This window comes from Hipposideros armiger, unplaced genomic scaffold (assembly GCF_001890085.2).
Source record: "Hipposideros armiger isolate ML-2016 unplaced genomic scaffold, ASM189008v1 scaffold_94, whole genome shotgun sequence".
NCBI lineage: Eukaryota > Metazoa > Chordata > Mammalia > Chiroptera > Hipposideridae > Hipposideros > Hipposideros armiger.
This window is the reverse complement of record NW_017731444.1, coordinates 4,241,906-4,250,501: the sequence shown is the minus strand read 5'-3', so window position 1 is coordinate 4,250,501 and position 8,596 is coordinate 4,241,906. Positions and strand designations below refer to the sequence as shown.

At 51.2% G+C, this 8,596-nt stretch overlaps 1 protein-coding gene across 2 annotated transcripts in view; it reads right to left on the bottom strand.

Moving 5' to 3' along the window:
- DNMT3B (DNA methyltransferase 3 beta) overlaps window positions 1-7,730 on the bottom strand; it is a 43,734-nt gene extending 36,004 nt beyond the window's left edge. Inside the window, exon 1 of one of the 2 annotated variants that reach the window (XM_019645861.1) lies at window positions 7,443-7,730. The gene's annotated coding sequence lies outside the window, so the exon portion shown is untranslated. Of the gene's footprint in view, window positions 1-210; window positions 294-7,442 lie in introns of those variants that run through there. The other variant, XM_019645862.1, reaches the window with a different exon arrangement.
- Window positions 7,731-8,596: the final 866 nt, after the last annotated feature.

Sequence of the window (8,596 nt, the reverse complement as noted above, 5' to 3'; positions counted from 1 at the left end):
AGCGGTTCGAGTCCAGCCCGAGCTGAGCAGCCGCTGAGCTGCCAACAGGTAGCAGGATGGCTCAGCTTAAAAAAAAAAAAAAAAAAAGAAAAGAAAAAAATATTTGTAACTATGTGAGGTTAAAATAAAGGGAACTACATGCTGCAATTGGCTTTTTAAAACACACATGGTATCGCACATAAACCACTTTTTTAAAAACTAGCCAGTTACCTGGTGGTAGGGGTTCAGGTCTGCCCATCTCAACAGTGATGCAGCAGGCCTGCAGTCAAAAAGCAGGCATAAGTAGGTACTACAGAGCATCTTAACCCAACATATCTGTGCATCCTGCCAGTTCTGTGGGTCCGAGCCAGGTGGAGACAAAGGTCCCAAAGAAATGTAACAGCATTTCAATCCAGATTCCACTCCTTGCTAGCTGTGGCCTTCATAAGGGTGACAATCATATTTAATATTGAGCAGTTACTCTGTGCTGTGCTTACAGCTCAACACACAGGCAATCCTAGGGCAGAGATCAGGACACTAGAAAAGGCCACCTTTACCCATTCATCAGAAGGGAGTTCCTTTACGGACCATGCTCAGCACTGAGAATCAAAGGCAGACAAAGACCAGACTGCCCTCTGTCTTCCTGGAGCAGCCAGCTGGGTTAGGAAAGGGTGGTAGGGGAAAAAGCTAGGAAGACAGCTAAGATAATAATAATAAGATTGGTCATTATTACTGCTCTTACGCTAGGTACCCTTTTGCCAAGAGCTCAAGAGGATAAGATTTCGCCCACAGAATTTTCAAAATACTATCATCCAGTTGCACACAGCCTCCCATGTAACCCAGGACAACCCAGAAAATCTCTACCAACAGCACCTGCCCGTTCAGGCAACCAGCCTAGTTAACACTCCATTTCTCACGTCCCAAGTGAGCCGGTTTCCTTCCGCTCACAGCGTCTCCTGTGGGTTCCAATGCTGCAGCTATAGGACACTCAGGCACAGCAACACCCATTTTTGCTGCTTTAGTCAAGTCACAGCACATAGTCATGGAATCACGATGCCAGGGACCCAGCACTGTGCTGGCTGCTGGGAACACAGGCCAAGAGGCATTATCCTGTCTCCAGGAGCTGGAGTTCAGTGAAAGTCTGGGTTCCAGCCCGAGTGGTGGCCTAAGCATGTCCACTTGCAAAAGGAAGCAAATGCAACTAGAAACAAATGCTGCTTAGGAAGAGGCCCAATTTGCCTCAGAAGGTGGGGCTGCAGGGAGAGATGGAAAAGAAATAGTTAGGTACCCACCCCCAAGTCCCCTTCCTCAGCCAGTTCTAGAAGCAACCACTCCTCTCTACCCAGCCTGCAACACAGGAAATCTAACCAAGGGGAGGGACTAATGACAGACCCAGACCTCCGAAGTACCCCTTTTCCTTGCAGCCTGTACCCGCCAGGCAGGGCACTGGAATAGTCCTTTTCTCTGGGGAATAACACACACCCAATAGCAGAGAATTTCCTTCAGATTTTGGGAGACTCAAAGACAAGTTCAAGTCACTGTCCCACAAAGAAACCCTTCAGTTTTCAAGTCCCACAAACAATTTTGGTCCTTCATCTCAAATATGGAGATAAAAGTTCAAAACTTAAGTATTAAAAATGAAAACCATACGAGAGGCCGGTTAGCTCAGTTGGTTAGAGCATAGTGCTCATAACACCAAGGTTGCCAGTTCGATCCCCACATGGGCCACTGAGTTGCACCCTCCACAATTATGAATGAAACAACTACTCAACTTGGAGCTGATGGGTCCTGGAAAAACACAGTTACCTAATAAAATAAAATTTAAAAAAAAGAGAGACTTTAAAAAAAGAAAAAATATGGGCCGGCCAAGTTGGTTAAGAGTTGGCTTAAGAGCGCGAGCTCTGAGCAACAGGGCCACCGGTTCAATTCCCACATGGGCCAGTGACGTTGTGCCTGAGCTGAGCTGTCGCTGAGCTGCCAACAGCTGGCAGGATGGCTCAGCTGGTGTAACAAGATTGCCTGTTCGATGGTGGGCTACGCCTACCTGCAACTAAGACTGAACTTGGCACCTTGAGCTGAGCTGCCGCCTGGGTGGCTCAATGGATAGAGGTGGCTACGCCCACCTGCAACTAAGATTGAACACAGCACCTTAAGTTTAGAGGCCACGAGCTGCCAACGGGAAGTCAGATGGCGACTGGCGCCCTCCACAACAAAGATTGAAGAACAACAACTTGGCTGGTCCCCTTCCACAATTCCCCACACTGTTCCCCTCCCCCAATTCCTCAATAAAATCTTTTTTTTAAAAAAGAAAAGAAAGAAAAGAAAAACTAAATAAAAACAAAATCAGTAAAAAAACCCAAAACTATCTTCAGAAATAAATATTGGAGGGAGCACTAAACACTAGAATTAATATTCTCAGGGAGATAAAAACAAGATGAAGACATCATTACAAATGGAATTTGTAAGACAAGAACTCTTCAAAACACAAAAGACGGAAGTTCAATTACAGGGTTAGAAGCTGAAAATATCACCCAGAAAACAGAACATGAAGGACAAAATAGTCAAAGAAAATTCTACTAGGCCAGAAGACTAAACATCTGATTAATAAGAGTTATAGAATGAGAGCAGAAAAAAAAAGGGAGGTGATAATTCAAGGAACTTGATTCCCTCAACCTTAGGATAGGAGCCCCCAGCCAAGTTGGGCTCTCCTCCCCCTGCATCCCCGCCCACATACCTGGTCAGCATCAACCTGTCCCCAAAAGGAAGTCCATTAGTTAAGAACCTTTTCCCACTGACAACCGTTGATCTCTCCCAACCATCCACTGGCAGTCATTTTTGAAAGTGCATTTCTAATTTCCTGCTCATCTTTCCAACAGCTACAGCTCTCCCACGAAGTTCAAACTATAAAAGGCATTTTCTGGAAAATGGAAAATGTAAGTGTGAGCTGAGTTGCAAAACTTAAAAAGCAGAGGAGCGGGGAAGTGGGGGGTGGGGAACAAGTGGACAGGCAGTGGGTTGCAGGAGGGCAGGGCCATAGGCTACATTGAAAGAATGAAAAGCTCTGTGGAAATTGACTTAGGCAACTTAGGCAAGCTGGTCAGAGAATAACAGCAGATGCCAGAGGTTGCAGATTCCAAAGAATCGCTTTCCCACTGCTCCCCAAAAACTGCCCTCCATCTGCTTGTGAATTCATACCCCAAGGTGACCATAGGGTCCTGTAAAGACTTCACCACTCTGTCCTTTCCTTGGGTTCTCTTCCCTTTGCTCAGGTAGGGTTTCCTGGTCCTATCTACATTTTTCTCCATTCCTAAAAGAAATTGAGAGGCCCCAAAATGAGAGCAAACCATGGATTACCTTGGGGCTATGAGATTATAGGTGATGACTAGTTTCTTCTTGGCAACTGCAGATGGCAAAACTGATTTTCATTTGTAGAAAACATAGTAAATGTCATTTTTAAAAATAATATTCCAATTCCCTACACAAAACAGTCCCTCCTCATTCTTTGCTTATTCCCTAGAAAAAAACTCTGGAATGCTAACCAGGATGCATTTCTCTCTAAAGTAAATCATAACCACTTGCAAATATTTGAGTGTTTGCTATGTAACACACAATATTTATTGAACCCTCAGTATGTGTGTTTTTTTAATGTGTAGCAACTCAACTGATTTAAACTTCAACATCCTGGGCCAGCCAAGTGGCACGTTGGTTAGGAGTTGGCTTGGGACGCCAGCTCTGAGCAGCAGGGCCCTGGTTTGGATCCCACATGAGGGCCAGTGATGCTGTGCCCTCTACAGCTAAGATGGTGAACAGCTAGACCTGGAGCTGGGCTGCCGTGGGTCAGCTGGAGATGGCGTAGGCTGCAACGGGGCTGGTCAGCAGCGGGCGTGAGCTGCCATGAGCACCGTGAGTGGCTGTCCAATGGCCGGCGAGCAACTGCCTCACCCGGAAAGAGCGCAATGATAATACCAACATGGGCCAGTGAAGTAGCGTCCTCCACAACTAGACTGAAGAACAAAAGGACATCAACTTGTCTGTTCCCCTTCCCCGATTCCCCAATAAAATCTTTAAAACAAAACAAAAAAAAACACTTCAACATCCCTGGGATTGGTCAGCAATGCATCCCTATTTTACAGATGGAACAATTTAGGCTCAGGTCACCAGCTTATGAATGGAGTGAATAGGAATATAAATCCAAATTTGATTCCAAAGCTCAGACCCCTTTAGTCTATTACCTCAGATGAATAACATGATCTAACAAATAACAGGCTTTTTGTAATATTTAGGACCCTCACCTAACTTATTGTGAATGAGCAACTAAGTCTTGCTAAACTAAAAGGCCCCTGGATTCCATTTAATCCTAGCAATTCTACAGGGTAGGTGTATACTTACACCCATTTCACAGATGGGAATAAGAACCTCAAAGATGGGGGGTAGGTTATGCCTATGACTTTAAGGAGCAGGATGCAGCAGCCCTACGTGCAGGCTCCCTCTGCATTTACCAGGACACTTCCTGGTAAATGAACACCTGCACTGGGCATTTTCCCTGCTGGAGGGACAAACTGTCCTGAGATAGTGGCAGATGTGAAAGCCTTCTAAAAAACACTAACCACCAAGGTGCAGAAGTGACTGGATCTCCCAGAATCTCAGTTCCATCGACTGTAAAAGGGGCCCAGTGAGAATATCAGCCCCCCACAAGAAAAGAGACAAGTCCACCCATCGCTTTAGGGAGTGTGATCTGCAACGAAAATAAGGAATTCTGCATTCTGCCAGCCCTGGTCCAAGAAACTGAAAATCACCCTACTAAATTCATGGTTTTTAAAAAACTCGCTCAACACAAGGGCATGCCTGAGTTGAGATCCTGTACCAATCAAGGGCTGGGGATGAGGGGGCACTTGCCATGGGGTAAGACCCAGGAGTTTCAGATTTAGCAGGGGCCATCTCAGATGAAATTGGAAAAGGTGCCTGAGCCTGGAGGCAGGAGAGCTGGCAGGAGAGCTGTTCTGAGACAAAGGACTCAATCCCAAGGTAAGTTTTCCCTGTAGGAGAACTTGCCCAAACCCCCCATCAGAAGCAGGTCCCTGGGGCTGCAATAATGAAGGGCAACAGGCACTTCTAGGTCATAGGCCCCACGTGGCTGGAGGAAGGAAAGAAAGGGAAGCAACCTCCCCCAGCCCCACCCCCCTTACTCCTCCCCTTTGCCCCCTGCAGCTCCCAGATGCTCTCCCCCACTCCTTCATTTGCAAGGGGTGGGGGTTATGCCTATGGCTTTAAGGAGCTTGATGCAGCCAGCCCCAGCCCCGGCCCTGGCCCCTTTGTCTCAGCCCTCTCCACCCCAAAGGGGAAAGGTAAAGGATCCTGCTTAGCTCTGAAATTACAGATTCAAGGTAGGCCACAAGCTTGGGGGGGAGGGGGGGGTGTAAAAATGGCCTCAACTCATAAAAGAAAACTATGGCTCTTTTCAAAAAAGGAACAAAGGCGCTCTTTCCTGCCAACTCCCAAATTGAGGACAATGATTTGGGAAAGCTTTCATAGCTGAGAGAGGAACAGTACCTAGGTGGAGAGAGGCAGGAAAGGAGGAGCCTGCGGGGTGCCTCCCTTCAACCCCAAATCTCATTAATGGCTACCCTAAAAAGAGGGACTATTAGTTGATTAATACAGATGTCAACATTCATCACCTGCTGTGCCAAGCACTATCCCATTGTGTCCTAATGTGGTATGTGGTAGGGGCTGTCATAACCATCTGATATCTGAGGAACATCAAGGGTTAGAGGTTAAATCATGCATAAATTGGTTTCATTCTTACACAATCTGGGGTTATTAGGATTGTTCCCATTTCGGATGTAATAACTAAGACACAGAAGGCAATGGACTTACTGGGACAGATTTAAACACAGGCCAAAGACCCAGCATCCACCTAAAAAGGGCATCCTGTTTAGTCCAGGTGCTAGATAAGGATGCCAACAGTGGCCAATTTTTATTGAGGGATTACTGTATGCAATCCCTAGCAAATAAGTACCATCTCCTCAACTCTGGAAAAATCAAGTCTGCACCTGGAGATTCCAATGGTCTCCATGCAAGAAGCAACAGTAGGCCTCCTGGAGGGCAGAGGCCGGTCCGGCCCCCTGGGCTCTTTAAGAGAGGGTCCCAGCAGGGATCTGCCTTCCAAAAACAATTGCCACCAGTTGGCCAAAACCCACAGCATCCAGAAATCAGGAGGAGGTTCAAAGTGTATACTGTCTTTAATTCTGTTTAATTCTCAGCTTAGGGGGATGGGGAAAGGAAAGGATGGGGGAAGGACAATGGCCCAGCCCAGGGTGTGAGAGAAAGAGGCAGGCTGGAAGCAAAGGCCTGGGACTGGGCCCAGAGCTCCTGCAGCGCTTCCCTGCCACAGGTGAGTGACTTCAACAGGAAAAGCCGGACCCGAGAGCAGCTCCTTGGTGCTAACTTGCTAAGTCCGCCCGCTATCTTTCCTGGCTTCCACTTTCTCCCCTGTGGAGTGGGACTCAACACCCATCCTCCCTCGCCAAACAATCCCAGGGGCAAGGAAGCCTGTCTTCTAGCCGGTGGTGCTAGCTTGTGAGTTTTTAAAGTTGAGGACTCAGCTTGGGAGTTTGAAAAGTGGGACCAGCCTCTCTTTCCCCGGAAGAGGGAAAAATGGAAAGTGAGCCCCAGGGCAGGCAGAGTGGCGGGGCGGGGAGGCGCCGCCCCCGAGCCGGCTCCTCCCGGCCAGGTGTACACTGGGCGAGCGCAGCCCCTCCCGAGGGCATCCCGGCAGCCCCACCGCGCCTCGCCCTCCGTGGCTCATCTAAGGACTTCGGGAGCCTGCCCTCTGGCTCAAGCCTCCAACACGCGCACGCAACCCAGCCCACCTGCTCCCGCACCCACACACACTAGTTTTTTTCTACCCCTGGGTGGAAAAAAAATAAAGCTTTCAGCTAAACCCCCAGGTCCAAGTCGAAAGGGACGGACGCCCACCTCCGTGGCTGAACTCTCTTCCATTCCGCCTCCCTCCCCAAGGAGGCTCCCTCTCAATCCGAAACCAGGTAAGGACACCCCCCTCCCCAAGACCTCCCTCCCCTTCTGTCTAGAGGGTCACCTCCAGCTGTCGACCCTACACCCCAGGAATGAGGCCCGGTCTTCCTTCCTGGGGAGGAACCTCTCTCCTCCTCGGGGTCTTTGGAGTACAGTAAGGGTAGCACGTCCACTCGTGTCCCTGCAAGACATACGACTCTCCCATCCCTCGCCCCATTTTATCCTTCTTGCCGGCTTCCCCGAAGTAGGGTCAGGGGACCTCTCCTCCACTAGCATGCCTGGTCTCCTGCCGGGTGGGAGCCGCCTCCCCACAAGGTACACGGGACAGGGTCCCTTCCTTGGAGTCCCGGCACCGCACCGCTGTCCCCTCCCCCACCAGCCCCCAGAGCCCCCCGGGCGGGCGAGCCTCCCCCGGACCACGGGGCGCTCACCTGCCGAGAGCCTGGCTCGGGAGCGGCTCCGCGGTCAAGCCGCGGGTCCGGGCAGGCTGGCGGGAGGCCGGCGGGCGGCCGTGCAGGGCGCTCCGCTCGCGAATCTCCGGCGCCGATCGCCGAGCTACGTTTACTTGGGCCGCTTAACCCCAGCGCTGCCGGCCGGGCGCGGCCGCCCGCTCGTCGGCCTGCCAGTGGGCCGGTGGCGTCGGTCCGGGGCGTTTGGAGCGTCCACGCGGGTTGCGGCCGCGAGACCCGGGTGCAGCTGCTGCGAGGAATCGGCGCGAGCCGGACCGGGCAGCGGTAGAGGGTGGGCAGGGGGCGGCGCCGAGTCCCCTTGTAGCCGGGTCCCGGCATTCGCCCCGCCCCCGCCCGGGGGCGCCCCCGCCGCAACCACTCAGAGCCCGGCCCCGGGCGCGGGGGGAGCGCGGGGAGCGGACGAGGGAAATTTGAAATCACTCCGGAGCCTCCCCTCTGCCCCTCCTCCACAGGCGCCGCCTCTGGTCCCCCTGGGCCTGTTAAATCACCCACCGGGATACCAATCCCTAAAGCGGAGGTCGCAGATGTCCTTGGACACTAGAATCCTCCTGGGACCGTTTCCCCTCCCGCCCCCCCCCCGACCCCGAACACATACACAACGGTCTGGATGCGGGGGTACAGAGAGGGAAGCGTCCCCAGTGGAGTCACACAGCAGCCGAGTCTCCTCTTTACCCACACCTCCAGCTGCCATGTCACCTGGGCGCTGCAGTGCCCCCCGCCAGCCCCCGGGCTGTGGACCCTTGGTCTAGCTCTCCCTTCCTACCACCTTGCCCACCCTTTGTCAGCCATCTTAAGGGGCGAGGAGCGGAGGGGAAGGGAGAGCAAAGGAGGGGAAGGCAGTTAGGTCCCTGGCTGCCTGGGTTCTCCAGTACTTCTGGCATCACCAGCAGAAGTCCCACTCTTGTTAGCAGGTCTCATCTGCTTCGACCCTTAAAGGGGCACTGAACTATTAGAAAACAGCACTTCCTAATATTTATCTTACCTGATATTTACACTTGTGTATTTGTTTGTTTCCCTGCTTATTGTGTGTCTGCACACATCAAACTGTAGAGGCAAGGTCTCAGTGTGTCTTAGCACACACTAAAACACTCAGTAAATACCAGTAAATACGTTGA